Raw genomic sequence first — 17,890 nt, 5'->3', positions numbered from 1 at the left:
AGTAATAAAAAAAATTAAAAAAGGCGACGATAAGAAGACGCTCGGTGTTCGACTTTGAAACACGGTGACACAGCAAAGATCAGCGACACGGCAGACGCACCAAGGTCACCAGCCAGAAGTAAAACTCGCAGGAAATTGGATAATCAATATCAGCTGGAGCGCAAATGAAACCGAGTCGATGTCGGTAAAGAAAGAAAAAAAGGGCGGAGGGGGGGGGGGGATGTCGGCGGCTGGTTTTTAATTACAGTTTCACACATCCTGATACACCGAGAAGAGACGATGAGTTTCTCCTTTTCACTCTGATCCAGACTGATTTTATTAATATAACCAACGGAGGTACTCATCCACTTTGTAATACCGTTTCCTTTGAACATTGGGAGGGCAGGATGATACACGGGGCCAACCCACGACTACTTTCATCACCAATTACTCTGCTGATTATTTGGGACGGGCATTTCATGCAAAACTATATTTCCGATGAAACGGTGTTTAATAGAATATCCACCGCGGCGAAGAGATCGGTTCCACGCAGAACTTGCTGACGGGCGTAGTTGTCTTTGCTTGTTTCCACCATGATGTCTGATAACCGAGATAGTTTTGCCTGCCCAGCTCCGGATCCTCGAAAGCAGCGTTGTTCTTCTTCTCCCTGTGTTATTTAATGGCGGCTGTTCAGGCAGATTTGAGGCGTTTTACCGCCACCCTCTGACCGGAGTAATGAATTACAACCAGGCGCCGGTAAAAACAGGGCAAATAAGGAGGAGAGATAGTCGCATATGCTGATCGATTTTGTAGATTATAACTACTATTGGAATATTCGAAATCCGTGCCCGGTCCCTGCTGATTGCTTTCCAGAATAATCCAATAAGTATTTTGGCTGAAAAATGGCAAAAGTCAAAAGCCAAGTTATGTAAAAAAAAAAAAAAAATGCATAAAGACCCATGATAATAATAAATAAATGGACGTTCCAGGTGGCTAATTTCTGTTTTGTATTTTCAGTCCGACTCAAAGACAAACATTTGAAATGATTCAGGTAATAAAGCTCACAAGTTTTGCCTTCATATACGCTGTTTTTTTCAGAACTGAATCTCTACAATAGTTCATGGAAAGTACACCATGTTGAATCAAACCAGAGACCCTTCAACGTAGCAGAAAAGACTAAACCCCTCTTTTACGAGTGCAGTAACAAGAAGAAAACCTCCGACACCCACGGTGGCCGAGCCGGTCAGGTCAAGGTGAGCCGAGGACACCGTCGGCTCCGTCAGCTCAAGATGCCTTTTGTCAAACTCTGCTCTAATTCGGGAAGTGAGGACGCTGGAGCGTTTTTTTTTTTTTTTTCGCTCTGTGGCAGGGCAGTTGGAAACTGATTCAGCTGCAGATGCACACACGCACACACACACACACACACACACACACACACACACACACACACACACAGGGCCATGCTGAGCTTTAGCTCCACGGGCAGACAGGCTGAAGGCAGAGATTCTACTGCAGAAGCACAACAAAGCCACTCTGGGGCTTTAGCTCTGTGGCGTGGCAGACTGAAGGCGGAGATTTAACACACAGAGGCACTCCAGGCAGGCGGCGTCAGGCAGCCAGATCAGAGAGGACGAGAGAGAAGACACCATTAATACTACAGACGGAAAGTCTGAGAGCAACTCCGGTCACACCGCTTGTCACGCCGCGGAGACGACCAGTCACGGGGATGGATGGGTGTGTGTGTGTGTGTGTGTGTGTGTGTGTGTGTGTGTGTGTGTGTGTGTGTGTGTGTGTGTGTGTGTGTGTGTGTGTGTGTGTGAGAGTGTGTGGAGGGTGGGGGTAACGACACACAGTTCTTCAAGACCGTATCCCAAATAAATGCGCAGTCACGACTCGTGTCATTTCTCGACAACAGAGATGGTGAATTCAAAAGTTAGCGTGATCCATAAGAGCCACCGTAGCGACATTAATGGGAAATATGGAAAGGAATTCTATGTCGACATAAAAGATTACACAAAAAAATTACATACTACAAAGGTCCGAGAAGCAAGATTAATCCTGGCTGTCAAAATTAAGTTTGTTGGAAAAATAGTTTGGAAAGAGTTTTCTGTTCTGAGTTTTAATGGTGAAAACAAACCTAAGTTGGTGGAAATGAGCTCATTGGAAGAGTCTGGACCTGATAAAAGCTTCTGGTTTATCCGAGTTGAACTGAAGAACATTTTTAGAAAAACCTCGTAAGAAAGAAGAAGAAGAAGAAAAGATAAAGAGTAATTTGCCCAATTGTGTTTTTGTTTTCATTTTTCCAGATTATTTACTTTTTTATTTGATAGTCACAAAAGAGACAGGAAATGTGCTTGAACAAAAAAATAGTAGGGAAATGACTACGTGTTACGAACCACACTTTAATCGAGTCAGAACGAGAGATAGATGTCATTTTCATAAAATCAGATGCTCATGAAGGGTTTCTAACGAATTAGTAGCAAAAAAAACAAATTTTACATGTAAAACAAACCCAGCAAACAGAAAAATGTTTGAAAAGAAAACTCGAAACGAACGACATACATTGAAGCTCAGATCGCCGTATCAAGACCAAACCGACGTCACTGAGGAGGCCCTGAGCAGCGTAGTGATGTCTCAAATTACCGTTGCATTTGAACACATCGCCTGCCAACATATCTGCAGCTTTATTTTACCTGAAAAAATGTCGTTCCCTCCGTTTAACACTCAATAAACACACTGGTGGTTTCTGTCCAGCAGCGGCAGTGAAAAATAAACACTTTTTGTGCCGCGTTCAACAACGGCTGCAGCTTCCTCAGACACTTTAACGCGAAAACTTCTTCACGCCGGTGGCCCCGCCCCCTTTCCTCTGCGTAGCCGAGATGGCGACCGCTTCGGGGGAAAAGCCTCTCAACGTTTCACACTTATTTTATTTATTTTTGGACAGTTTTGAGAGCAGCGACGGCAGCGTTTGCGCCTTTCTCTCTGCCTGGCAGTCGGACGGAGGAGGGAGGAGGGAGGAGGGGGGACGAGAGGGGAGGTGGGCGACCATAAACGGCAGCCCCGGAAACCGTTGCCTAGATTACATCACTAAACTTACAACTAGACGCGACTCCTCGCCAAACAAACTCTCCTTACCTTACTGGGAAGACCAGCAGTTTCCATGGGAACAGGACAGAACAAGAGGAAAGGGAGGAACGAGGAGAGAGAGAGAGAGAGAGGATGGATGGATGGATGGATGGATGGATGGATGGATGGATGGATGGATGGATGGATGCTGAGGGGTGTGGAGAGAAACTGAGAAAGCGGAGGAGCGTGTTTTGTTTTGTCACACGGGAGGTAAAGTGACCTTAGAAGGAGGTGAGGAGGAGAAAAAAAAAAAAAAAAAAAAAAAAGGAAAAGGTCTAATTATAGGGAGGGCCGCAGCTTGAAGATGCCGTGACCTGTGCTGTGTGGGTTCTGCGCGATCCCGCATCACGTCGGAGGGGGTTAAATTAAGATGTCTGCTACGAACAGAGTCCCTGAACGCTCAATCAACCTCTCTCTCTCTCTCTCTCTCTCTCTCTCTCTCTCACGATGGGGCCCGACAGCGATCGGTGAACAACACGGCGAACGTTAACTCGCAGCTGCTCACAGCTTTACGCCATCGTTCCTCCATCGACGAGCATCGAGCGGGATAAAAAAAATAAAAATAAATAAAGGATCTTACTGGTTTTAATCTGTCAATGCATCCGAGGACTATTTGACCAGTTCACTTGATTGAATGTTTCTTTTCTAAAAAATAAAAATAAAAAAAATTTTAAATAAAAATGCACTTTCGATTACTCTGAATCAAAGGCTGCGTCTTCGGGAGAATTTTGTCAACTGCAATAAAAAATAAAAAATGAATGGAAGACATGATATCTTATTTTTTATTTTTTTTCCCCTCATCAAAGACAAAGAATCCTGTCAAATGCATTTAATTTGGTTTATTTTGAGATAACTGGTGTTGATTTGTGTTGCCGAGACATTCAATAAAAAAAAAAAAAAATAAAAAAGATAAATTAAAATCTAGTTTTAACTTCTTTTTTTTTTTTAACTCCACAAGAAAACAAAAAAAAGACGAAAATCTTGGAAGCATTTTGTTAGCGGCAGTCTTATAAGTGAAACTAGAGTCAGTCATTCAACAAGTACAAGACAGAAAGTAAAAGACAGGAAGTGTTGTCGCTGCGGTTACGGGATCTTAAATTAGTTTACGCCGCTTAAATTGTGACGCTTTCTGCTTTTCAAATGATGCATAGTTTGGCAAAATTGGACGTTGGGCATTTAAAATAGTTCAGATGATTAGTCTGTCGAGAAAGAAAAATTGAAAGAGTACTTTTTGCTTTCCCAAATGACAAATTGTTTTGCTTTAAATTACCAAGTTTCACGACTTAATGGAATATTTGACGTTCTTTCTAGTGATTTATTTAAACTTGAAGCAGCCCGTTTTAAAATTGTATGAAGCCCCTAAAAATGTCACCAATTATTTTCTGAACTATTTTTGTCATTTTGTCGCTTTGTCTCTGTAGAATTGATTGTTTTTAAGAATTAATGTCTTTTTTTTCACGTCGTTGAACCGAAATAAAAAGACAAATGTTCTAGATTTTATTCTCAGACGAAACAGTTTGTAAATAATGCAGTTTTACAGACTTTAAATGACCGTTTGAAGATATCCATTTCTGCAAAAGTCCAGGGTTCAATTCCCGGCTGTTACGTGTGATTTTTAAGTGGCTTTAAAAGACAAATAATCCAGTTTAAAGTGTCTTTAACCACCACTTGATCACAACACGGCAACATATTACTGGTTGTTGATATCCGGCTCTTGAGTGAGGAGATATTTTAGTGCGGAGGAACATGTTTAGTCAGACGTGGTCCAGTTTTCTGGCCCGTGTTTGAACGTTGTGCTTGAACGCAGCCTTTCTCCGCTCCACTCGCCGCCCAAGTCGCAGGTTTATCTTTAGAAAAGCGTCTTTGCTCCGCCGTGACATTGAGGCGCTGTCCATAGCGACAGTCGCCGTGCCCACCGACCGCCACGGCGACCGCCGAGGCCCCTCGCCGCTCCTAATTGGCCGACCCGTCGCAATTACATTACATGTGGCGTTGACATGCAGCCACACGACCGAAGAGACCTTCTGATTTTTAAATGATGTTACGGAAGCTGGTGAGAACCAGAACGGAGTCTTCGTCACTTCAATTCTCTTCCTGATCTGACGCGACACTTCTTTTACTTCGGTTCTGTCTCTTTGTGGTTATTTTTTTGTGCGTTTGTGGTCATTTTGTGCATCTCTGTAGTCTTTCAGTTTGTCTTTGTGGCCGTTTTGTGTGTCTCTGTGTTCTTCTTGCAGTCAACAAGAAGTGTAAACAGTCACTTGGGACTTGTTAGGGGCCCCGAGGGCTTCTGGGACCCCTGGGTCTGCGTCCCATTAGGTCGATTCACTGATTCCTCCAGCAGCATTTTGTGTGTGTGTGTGTGTGTGTGTGTGTGTGTGTGTGTGTGTGTGTGTGTGTGTGTGTGTGTGTGTGTGTGTGTGTGTGTGTGTGTGTGTGTCTACATGCGCACCGCCGCGTAGCAAAAGTCATTCAGGGAGGGAATAGTCAGGTTGAGGTGACATTTACAAAGGTGAGGTGTTCGCATGTGTGTGTGTGTGTGCGTGTGTGTGCGTGTGTGTGTGTGTGTGTGTGTGTGTGTGTGTGCGCCCACCGTGGGCTCGTTCATGTCTAGAAAAAAACCCAGCAGCGATAGGCAGCGACGCGGTTGTCACAGCAACAACAACAAAAAAACGATCTCCAAACGTCACCTCGGCGTCTCTCCTTCACTCCTCGTCTTCTCGTTCTGCCCTTGCATGTATGGAAAGTGTGTGTGTGTGTGTGTGTGTGTGTGTGTGTGTGTGTGTGTGTGTGTGTGTGTGTGTGTGTGTGTGTGCGTGTCCACTCACACGCCTCCTCTGTGCATGCAGCGTGCCGAGTTAACGAGGAGGAAAGAGACAAGGAAAGATGGGTAGAGTGTGTGAGAGAGAGAGAGAGAGAGAGAGAGAGAAGCAGAGGAAACAGAAATAAATTGCAGCTCTGACCTATATTTCTCGAATCGCCGCAACCAGACAGTTGAGCGGCACAGATGTTTCCCCGTCGCCGTGTTCCTGAAACCCTCGGCCGCGTGAAATCCAGCCACAACACCCGGCTGCACGGGGCGGACACATATATATATATATATATATATATATAAATAAATAAATATATATATATACCCGGCGCCTCGGCCCGCCGCGTTCGTGTTTGTTTGTGTTGCGCTTGCTGCGAGTACGTGTGGGCGACTCCGCACCGATTTATTTCTGTGCTTTAAAGCTTCGCTGATATATTGTTTACTTATTAATTTATTTATTTTTCTGTCTCCGCGTACGTGCGCACAGGTGTAGACGCCGTTACGCGCTCGTCAATAATCTGTATCTGGTAGGGCGGCTCTTTTCATCCCTTCAAATCCCAAATCTGATGATGCAAGCATCGGCCGAGCGGCGGCGAGGAAGACTTATTTCAGGCCTCTCAGACGTCTAATCTTTTCTCGGCGGCGGACTCGACCTGCAGACTGTTCTCTCCTGTTTTTCTTTGGTTTCCGTGGACGCGGCGTCGGACGGATCCTTAAAAAAAACAACAACAACAAAAAAACACAGACGAGCACGTGAAATGCATTTTTTTCTGTCGAATTTTTGTTTCGGATGGAGTTATACCTGCCTATTATAAGAATGAAAAAATGTCCCCTTGCGGGATCAATAAAGTAAAAATAAGTATAAAATCGATCTATCTGACGATAAGAAAGTTCCCCCAGAAGCGAAGCCAAAATATATATCAAAAAAAAAAAGGGTGGTACCCAAGCGGCAAAACAAACACATCTTTTCGAGGCCTGATATCTAATTAATGACGGGATTATTTTCAGAGGGATTGACAGAAAACTAAAGAGAAGGAGACTTTAGCAAATGACACCGTGATAACTTAATAAAATTGATTGACTTTGTATTTAATAACAGAAGTTGAACGGGAGTCTACGGAGTCGTTTTTGGAGCCGACCTCTAGTGGCCATCGGTGGTATTACATTACATGGCACCGCATCGGTCTCATTTTTCAGACCCGGAAGCTGCGTCCACTTCTTTTCTGAGATATTTCGTCCTCCCTTTTGCACGGCGGGAGGAATTGTTGACGTGTTGTCTTATACTTTAAATATAGTAGTTCAGCATATTTATGTTTTTCTTGTTTTGTCCATTTATTTTGCACACAGTAGGACTGTGACAAACGGCTTTTCGATCCATTTGCATGTCATATAGTGGATTGACATTGAAGTTGGAAAATACACTTCGGTTATATCATTTTTCATTATTTCTTTATTTTTCTATTTATTCAGGACGCGTGTCATTTTCCATGTAGGCAGCTTTTTCTACGACTACTCGTAACACACTGTTTTGTGTATCTCTGCTGTCGTTTTCCTCATTTTGGGGCCTCGAGTCATCCTCTACCAATAAAACTGGGATAATTGTATGTATATTTAGTAATGTAATATTTCACCAACTGGGAGATAGGGTGCTTTTTTTAAAAAAAATTTTTATTATTATTGTTTTATGTTACCGGAAAACAAAACAAGACTTCGCACCAACTGTCAGAACCTGAACAGCCCGCAGAAATAAGACGTGTTTGGTGTCCCGCTCGGTTGCAAAGCTATTGTTGGAACCAACAGTCGTGCGCATGTCGTGTTTATTTGATTTGATTTTTTTTTTTTTTTTCTTGGTCACTATTTACATTTAAATTAAAAAGCACTTGTGAATGGAGGCGGAAGATTCGCTTATGTGTCTGTAATCTGAGAACAATAGCACGCAGACATCCACTAATGGGACCGGGGGGAAGGGTGGAGGGAGGGAGGAGGGAGGAGGGGGGGCAGAGGAAGTGATGGCGATGCTGAGTAATTGCTTTGTATCTCAGATGGGTGGAGTGAACTCGGAGGCAGGAGATTACATGCAGCGTTGTGAAGAGAGTCATTGCTGCACCCTCTAACCTGGTTTGGGCCAACTGAGTGTGTGTGTGTGTGTGTGTGTGTGTGTGTGTGTGTGTGTGTGTGTGTGTGTGTGTGTGTGTGTGTGTGTGTGTGTGTGTGTGTGTGTGTGTGTGTGTGTGTGTTTCAGAGGCTAAAGCTGTTTCTGTGTGTGTGAATCATGTGTGTGTTTGTGGAAGTGTGAAATTGTGTTTCTCCTCTGTCCGCGGATTTTCTCTCTGCATTTCTTTAACCTCTTTCTGCAGTCGCTGTTTCGGTCCCGAGTTTTACGAAAAGCTTTATTTAACGCTTTAATAATTTCACATGTTAACATCACAGAATCATGTTTATTGGCTTAAATTGGAGAAAAGACACCGTTGGATGTCAACAAGCGTAGCTGCTGTATGAAAATCTGGAACTTCTGAAAAACACAATGTGTACTTTGCTTTTCGTTTTACAGTGAACCTGCTAAAATGTGAATTTTAAAACACTTCGAATTTGGAATTTGATGTTGAAAACTACGATTTTAAATGTACACAAAGTGCCGTCTGTATAAAAAGGGGGGTTGAATATACAGTTATTAATTAGCAAACAACAGTAACACCTAGAAATTTTAGTTAATTGTATTTTCTTGAGTGCTTTCGTTCCATGGCACCTCATCCTCGTATTGTACAGTACGTTTTGCTGCAGGACTTTTATTTGACAACTTCGGTTACTGATTACTTTACAAATTTTGACTTTTGCATTAAAATAACTTTAATTGCAGAACATGGTGAGATTTTTCGACTTTTTAGGCGAACCCCAGTATTTGCTTACATATACAAATAACTAAATATTATTTACTGTCAGAGTGGACTGAGATGGTCATAGTTTATCTAATTTTAGCACCAGTTTTGGGTTCAATTTCATACATTTTGTTTCATCAACACTGGAGTTTTCAGTAAAAAATGAAGCATTTAAGCGGTTAAAGAGGTGGTGGGAGACCAAAACAGTGCAAAAAAAAAAAAAAAGAAAAGAAAGAAGGCTGAGTTTTGGATCTAAATTCATCAGGAGACCCGAAAAAACGTGACTCAGACACCCGAGAGGGCCAGAAATGAAAACGAGAAACTGTTCAACAACTGAAAAGCTGATAACACATCCATGTTGTGTTTAGAATTTGTTCCGCTTAGCCAAGAAAAAAAAGCTTTCGTCGTCACTTTGTATTTTCAAATGTGATCAGTTGCAGTTTAACTGTGGAGGCTTAATTGATCAGAAAATCTGACTCGGGTTGCAGCTACGAGATGATCAACTCGCTCGCTTACAAGTATCGCTGCTCAAATGAACAGCTGATTCCCGGGTTGACTCGTCACGACCGCTCATCCGTGTCGCAAATGGCCTCTTGATGACGGCGCCGCTCGTAGCTGCCGGGAGATTTTGCGAAGCATCCGCAGAAAAAAAAAAAAAAAAAAAGGCCTCCGATTCTATGGAGTTTGTTTCCTATTGTGTGTTTCTGGTCCTATTCTGTTCCAACGGCCGAAGTAATTAAGCGTTAAAAATGCTTTTCCACTTACGAGGCACCGCCGGGGGATTTTTATTTTTATTTTTATTTTTTTTTGGAGCCGAGGTCGGCGGGGATTAAACTTGTTGGTCTGAGGGAAAAAAAAAAAAGAGTGCAAATGCTCTATTGATTAAGCACTGATGCTGTATTGGCAGGCCGAGTCATGAGGCAGGCGGGCGGAGTGAGGAGGAGGGCGGGGGGAGGGGGAGGGCTGGTCGGAGGGATGAATGTGGCTGACTGATAGATTTAATGATCAAAGCCCGGCTGAAGCACTCGCTTGTACTGTAAAGTCAGTTGTTTGTGTTTGTGTTGTGATGGAGATGGAGTCTGTTGGCCGTTCAGCTGGGCCAAATTTTTTTTTTTAAATCAAGGTATTTTTGTGTCCTTATTATGCAAGCAAAACAAAAAGAAAACACTTTTAAAAGCAGAATTCTTGCACTGCAATCAAAAATCTAAGTTTGTAGGTAAAATTATATAGACTGAGAATAAAATGATTGCATTGCAAGCAACTTCCCTCTTTACAGTTTTGTTAGTTTTGGTCCCAGAATTAAGATTTTTTTTTTTTTTCTTATGAAAGTCGACTTTTTGGCTGCAAATTGAAAACCTTTGCTCTCAAGTCAAAAACCTTAAATAATAAAGACACAGAAATAACTTCATTGGCAAAAATCCAAGGCATTTTTTTTCATTAAACATCGTCCTTATCTGCGTGATATCTGTTCATACAATCTGCAGTGGTACATAAGACATTTTAAATCTGATTGATCAAGTTTCTATTGAAATTATTTGAGTTGCAGAAGTCGGATGTTTCAGACATAAATATTTAGCAATTCCTTCACTGAATAATTTCAGCATTAAATCAATAACCTTTAAGCTATTTAGAAAGTCTACCGATGACCTTCAGCTAATCAAATTAAACTGTGCATCTACTACTTTTCACCACTTTCTACATTTAGTTAAGCTAAAAGTTTTACCTTTCATACGTTAGCCGACTTTAAGTGTTTTTGACCTTCGGATCTTAAAATAGAGACGACAAGATATGAAGATGCAGTCAAACTCCATATTCACCCAGAACAAGCCAACTGATGACATCACAGGAAATGGTTCGTCACGCCGTACGCTACTGGCTGCGAGTCTACGTTAAATACGTCTCCAAGTAAATGTTGTTTTTTTTTTGGGGCCCGACGCAGTCGATTAAACTTGTCGCTCATTATTTTGACAGTAGCTGTCGAAACCTGGTTGAGCTTCAGTAAAGATGTTTTGTCCTTTAATGAGTGTATCGTTCAGGACATTGAGGTGTTTACGGACCGGGTTTGAAATATTTTGATTAGAAAGTAGTCGTGGTGGCCGAGTATTGCACGCACCAATAAACAAAAAAAACTCGAGCTTCGAGATGACCAGCCGGTGGCGCTAATTCTCCACACACACAAAAAAAAAAAAAAAAAAGCACCAGTCAAACCTCAAATGTCGGAAATATCGATGAAAAATACGACTTTTACGTTTCTTTCATCTGTTTTTAGAGACGCGAGCGGAAACGATTATGACGATTACGCAAAACGGTGACGGTTTACGCTCCAGTAATTAGCGATCGGGTGATTACGCAATAACTGTGACACCTCATAGCTGAAGAATCGCCCCGCGGTTCATCTACCCGTCAGGACGTTTGAAGGTAGGAGTGCTAAAAGGTGACCGAGCTGAGCTAAGTCGTCTTTATTCCGCCTCGTTCTTCGGTTACATCACACCTCGATGAGCCGATGCATTTTTCTCTGTCCGTCTCCTTCAATGATTCATTCACTCTTTCCGGCTCCAGTCCTCCTCCTTCTCACATCTGTCTGTTTTTTGGGGGGGGGTTTTTTGGGGGGGGGGGACATATTAATTACAGGGACTCCAGCCTTCGGTGGCAGGTCTCCAAGTTCAAACTGTCCGGCCTTTCACGCTTCTCACGGACAGCAGATGTGGAACATCGGCGACTAATCAAAGCAGTTAAGCGTCGCGAAGCCTTCTGCGTTCACGATCAGAAAAAAGCAAAGCGGAAGAAGAAGAAGAAGAAAAGAAAAAAAAGCACGTTACGAAACAAAGCTTGGTTTTCTGTTACTTTAATTACGTAAGACATGTTTGTTTGTTTTTTTTATGTCCACGACACGTTTTCTTGATCGGGATCATTTCTAGTGAAAGAAATTACCACAAAATGCAGTAAAAGATATCAAACTGGCATCCGTGTTGATTGGAGTCCTACTAATGTGCTTCGTAGTTGTTCCTCTGCGGTTTCATATTAAAACAGTTGAACGCTCATCAAAGGAACTCTAACAAACCAAAATTCAAACTTTTCTTGGCGCCTATTTCTCTTTTCCCGTAAAAAGCCACATCCACCCATCGTAGTTTCATCTACCCATGTCGTGTTAGCGCGTCGACACGTCCGGCTGTCCGGCAATTTATTTGCTCTCGGATGAACTTCTGGGATCACTCTTTTTCTAAATTGGAAGTTATCCGTGCGGCCTAATTTCAGCGCTCGTGACCGAATATCAAAATATCCGGCGCAGGCGCTCCTCTTCCTCGCCGCCGGTCGCACAGGTTGCGGACGGCCGTATGTTCCGTCAGCGGAGGTAACGCGAGACGAAGCTGTTGTAAGACAAAAAAACAAAAAACATGAACGGACGTTGGAGAAGTCGTCGCGTCCGTTGGTGTTCCCGGATCGCGCGGCGCGGCTCGTTTGACGGATGGCAGGAAGTGGCGACTGCTGCCGCTTTCGGCGTGTGCGTTTGAGTGTGCGTGTGCGCGTGCGTGTGCGTGTGTGTGTGTGTGTGTGTGTGTGCAAATAAGAAGATGCAATCTCAAGGCAAGACATGTCGCGAGGCTCCTTTTACAAATGCAACTGCGAGGCTCTTACTGGTCTGTGTTGTGATTAACGTTAGCCTGCAACTCTTAACATCTAAATAGGGATTCAAACACACACACACACACACACACACACACACACACACACACTGCTGCATAACCACCGGCCCTTTTCTTGAATTTTAAAGAGACAGTCTATTCCCCCTCGTGACGTTTTTTTTTTTTTAGTCTGTCGTCACCCCCCCCCCCAAACTCGTTAACAGACACACACCAACCTCCCAAGGGCAAACAGAGGGGGGCACCTGTGGCCTGCTTTATTAAACAGCCATTTTGCAGAGAAGTATTTTCAGTTCACGAGCACCTCCCGAGAACACAGCTCGGACTGAAACGAGCGTTCTGTGTGCATGAATAGATTATTGTTGTTTCCGTCGGCCCTCCGGTGCCAATTAGGGACGTCGGCGGGAAGCGAAACCTCGGTGCTAGAAATCGATGATGAAATTGTCAAAACACGACGGCGGTTTTACGTGTGGCACCGACGGTAGCGAAGGTACCGATGACGTCGTAGGGGCTGGAGGTGCCGGATGGTAACAACAACAACAACAACAACAACAACAACAACAACAACACGTGGAAGTGCGAGTGCAGGTGAAGCGACAGGTTGCCGATCACGGGCCAAAAGCCACAACTGTTTCTAACAAAATTTATAACTTAAACTTATATATATATAAAACTCAAAAGCAGACATCCGGATCGGCACGCAGATTTTAAGGTGGGAGAGTTCCCGTCGTCAACTTTGAACTTACTATTTCAACTATTAACTTTACGTCACAATGAGGGGCAAAAAAAAGCGGTGAAAACTTCAATATATCATAAAAATATTAATATTATTGGCTTCCAGCTTGAACCCTCCACCAGTTGTGCCAGAGACGTCTATTTTGCTGAAACGATAAGGGATCATCACCACCGTCATTCAATTTTAGTCCATGATTAATTCTCATACAAATTTGCATTCAATTTATGCCACTATTATAATCCAGATCACAGTTTAATAATACACCTTTGAAGAAGAAGAAACATTTACTGGCTGTTGTGTTTTGCTTTTCCACTAAATCCGCGATGTTGATGTCAATAGACGATCATGGAAATGTTGTTGGTTGAATATTAGAAGTCAACAGTTGGGGGCGCTAATTCCCCTCCTGCGCGCCTTTAAACTACAGCAGAAGAAGAAAGGGGGCGTGGCCAGATGACACCATTAAAAGAGCGACAGTCAAACCTTAAATGGTAGAAAAACAATTCTAAATAGTGATGGGGGAAAAAAAACCTCGAAGCTGTTTTTGTAACTATGAATGTTTGTGACAATTATGCAAAATGTTTGGCTCTTTACTTCCTGTCACGGCGTTAAAAGGACATAATCTGCGGGGAAATATCAAACACTGTAATATTTGAAGCAAATCATAAAGTTCATTATTCCCTTTGTGTGTTACTTCAGTTTGGCTTCTTATTACATTTCTCTGGCAAAACCACATTTCACATTTTTATGGTCCACAAAAAAAACACCAAAAAAAACAACACAAAAAACCCCATCATGAGATATGTGAAGCGCTGCCTCTGCTGAAAGTGTTTCCGAGTTTGTTTGGTTGTCATATATAATAAATGATTATTTTTTTTTCCTTGTTTGTGGACGGAGATTCTCAATAAATCGAGGGATTTTCTTTCGCCGACCGATCGTAAACTGAGCGCGTTTTCTCGTCGGGGCTCCCGCGTCGAGCTGCTCGGAGTACAACTGGGTGGGATCGCGGCCGCATTTAGTCCGAACGTGCATTATTGAGAGATTTCACTTTAAAGAAGGTCTAACTGGACACTTTATTGAAATGCCTCAGGGCTCGAAATAACTCGACGATGCCTGAGGAATAGAGCAAACCGGGCCGGACAGCCTCGCGGGCACCTCCGTCAACTGGCTTTTACTCAAACTTGCTGACATATAAAATTTTTAAAAAAACATCTTTTTCCTGCTTTCTGTCATATTTACCGCAGGATGTTTACCATGAAAACAATCGCAATAACAGGAAAGAGGCTTCTGTTGAATTATCGATTCATCGTTTTGCCCAAAATAAGTCTGAAAATAGTTCAAAAATGCCTCTTACGATTACCAAGTCCAAAATAATACCTTTAAATCGTCTTGTTTCAGTCAACTAACAGTCAGATGTCCCACAAATATTGTTTACTGTCTTGTATAAAAGACAAAGAAATGCATCAAATCCTCACGTTTGAGAGAGCAAGTAAAAAAAATATATATATATATATATATATAGAATAATATTAAATTAAACTAAACAGTGCAATGAGTACCAACATTTTACTAGTGAAAGCTGCACAGTGGACACAACTAACAGTTATTTTCTATATTCATTAATCTGATGATTAATTCTTTTGATAAATCAGTCAATTGTTTGCTGATTAAAGGTCAGAAAACAGGGAATAATTCCAGCTACAATTACCAACAGCCCAGAATAACTCCAAAATATTCAGTTAATTCAAATAACAAACATGATAATAAACTAGTCTTCAGTTAAATCGACAGCAGATTAATAGATTGGCACCAGATGAACCTTTCGTATATGAAAACCGATGACTCGGCGCAAACGGCTCCAGCTTTTGTAAATACGCTGTGAAACAACTTTTCAACGCTCGCAAGGTCAAAACTACAGCTAGCGCAAAGCTTCAGCTACATGCTGTTCGCTATTTTCATTTATCATATTTAACTTTTTTTTTTTTTTAACCAAGTGGATTTTAGGAAACCTCTTTTTGAAAGGAAACCTGGCCGGGACAGCAGGATTTACTGGTTCGGACACGTCGGCAAGTATCTAATTAGAAAAACACTTAAACTCACCTCTGGCAAAATCCATCACAAAACAATAACACTGCTGTCTGTGTTTCTTGGTTGTTTGTATATAAAATATATATATATATATACACTGTACTGTATATACTGTGCATTTTATATTTAATATTTTTTTACTGCTATTTTATTGCTTTTTATTATTTTATTATTATTTTATTGCTTTCCTGTATGCTGCTGTAGCGAAAAAATTTACCCTTGGGGATTAATAAAGTAACTACCTAACCTATCCTAACCTATCCTAACCTAACCTAACCTAACCTAACCTAACCTAACCTAACCTAACCTAAAACCAGTAAAGTCTGTTTTACCGAAAATCCAAACTTTTAAGTGACCGGACGAACCGACGCGGTAAAAATAAAAAACCAACTCTGTGCTGCAGAGGGGGGGGGCCTCGAGGTATTTTAACCCGCTGTGTTTTTAACCTTCATATTATCGCACCCCTTCTCCTGCCGAGATGCCGTACGCGTTTCGCCGCTGAACCGCGTCACAACCTCGACGGCGGGTATTCATCCGCAGCTCCAGTTTACTTCTTTATTTACGCTGCTGATCGTCTGCTGCCAAGTAAATGTCATTAATTATCATCGGGGATTGTTTGTCACACACAACTGAAAATGTGATACAATAATAAATAATTACAGTTCATCTTGTGCCTACTGGTTTTACATAACTACCGCAAACAATGCCACCATATTGTGTTTTTTTTTTTGGTGCCTGTTTTGCATCTCTTTGTACTCATTTTGTTTCTCTTTGTTGTTGTTGTTGTTTTGTTTTTTTCCCATCTCTTTGTGTCTCTTTGTGGTGGATTTTGTCTGTTCTGTAGTTGTTTGACAGAAGCCATCGCCCGGGAACGCCGCAATCTCCTCATCCAGTCACACTTCAGCGCTTTGGACGATATGATGATGAAACAGGTATTAAATGTGATATTTCTTTGTGGTATTAAGAAGTCTGGTGTTTCCATGTGGTCGTTTTTTGCTTCTTTTTTTTTTTTGTGGTCAATTTTGCGTCTCTTCGTAGCTGATGTCGCTTTGTGGTTGTTTTGTGTCCCTTTAAAGTCATTTTGCATCTCTTTGGGATTTGTTTTATGTCTCTTTCCAGTTGTTTTGTCTTTTTAATTCTCATTTTGCATGTTTTTACGGTCATTTTATGTTGTTTTGTGGTCGTTGTTTTGCATCTTTTTGTAGATGCTCCATGTTTCTTTGTTGCAGTTTTTTGTCAGGAGCTATTTAAAGTTATTTTGCATCACTTTAGGTTTCTTTCGTGTCTCCTTATTGTCATTTTCCTTCCTTTTAGCTGCTCCATATCTCTTTGTAGTTGCGTCTTCAGCTTTTTTTTTTTTTTTATCCCTTTTACGGCCATTTTGCATCGTTATGATTGTTTTATGTCATTTTGTAGTTGATTCGCACCTTTTTGTTGCCATTTTACGTCTCTTTGTAGCTGTTTTGTGTCTATTTGTCGCAGCTCCGTGTCTCTGTGGGAGAGTCTGGAGCCACTTTGTATCCCTTTAAGCTCATTTTGCATCACTTGGTGAAACAAGTATTAGATTCCATTCTATTTGCTATTTAAAAAAAAAAAGGTCTTATAAATACTTAAATCTAACTTGGTGAGTCCTTCAGAAACCCCGTTTATCACAAAAAAAAAAAAACTACTTTTCATCAAACGAGGTGATTTTGACATGTTGACTATTATTCAGCCTCTTTTTTTTCTGACTTGTGCGTCTTTCGTCTTTCCTCCTCCTCCTCCTCCTCCTCCTCCTCTTTCCTCCTGTGTCATCTGCCCCCACTGATATGAAAGCACATCAGAGTCGCTAGGCGATGTGGGAGGGTAAAAACAGCCGAGATGCTGACGTCCGACTTGCCGTTCTCCCGCTGTGAGCCGGTCAGGGCTTTTTGGTAACGAGAGCCCGGGGACTCGCCTGAGCCCGCCGAGCGCAGGAGAGACCGGAGGGAAAGCGTGTTGATCATGTTCCTCCATTTACTTCATTGCTGAACGACTTGAGTACGTGCAGTTGTAATGGATCTGGCTCTGCCCCCCCCCCCCCCCTCCAAAAAAAAAAGACCCATGTTTACTCCACGTTATGTGTCTGAATAATTGGGATTAAAAGCTCTTTTTTTGGGGGGGGGGGGGGATATGTCAGATCCTCCATCTTGTGGCCTTGACTTGGCAGTTTTAAGGGCATTTATTTGAACTCTTTTGTTTTACTGCTGAAACTCCTGCAGTTCTTTCTGTGTTTCAAGTAATTACCACGCAAAAATCTCATCAAAACATCTGACATTCATCTTCCTAATAAACTGGTTAATTTATGAGTATATCAAATGTAAAATTAACATATTCAAATAAAAGAAAATTGTGGTCTAACCAGCTGTCAAAGTCACCCAAAATGTAGTTTCATTTACAACAGAAAACCAGGAAACTACAGAATATTCACATTTAATAAATTGGCACCAGAATTATTTTTTTTGTCCTTAACAATGAATCACTTTTTAAAATTGTCACCGAGCTCTAAAGTGCTGCTTGTTTCCTGGCTGCTGGAGGAAAGTATGAATGAAACCGACGTGTATTGTGAGGGACATCTGAGGCTGATCCGAGCATATGTACACCTCCACAGTGTGTG

The 17,890-nt window shown here is 41.9% G+C and overlaps 1 protein-coding gene across 1 annotated transcript in view; it reads right to left on the bottom strand.

Moving 5' to 3' along the window:
* znrf1 (zinc and ring finger 1) overlaps positions 1-17,890 on the bottom strand; it is a 48,862-nt gene that overhangs the window by 29,002 nt on the left and 1,970 nt on the right. The window lies entirely within an intron of this gene.

The sequence above is a fragment of the Brachyistius frenatus genome, unplaced genomic scaffold (assembly GCF_029030835.1).
Source record: "Brachyistius frenatus isolate BFR_SWC_R1_liver_20210118 unplaced genomic scaffold, ASM2903083v1 Contig_129, whole genome shotgun sequence".
Lineage (NCBI taxonomy): Eukaryota > Metazoa > Chordata > Actinopteri > Embiotocidae > Brachyistius > Brachyistius frenatus.
Note: the sequence above shows the minus strand (reverse complement) of the source record. Positions and strands in the feature narration are given on the sequence as shown.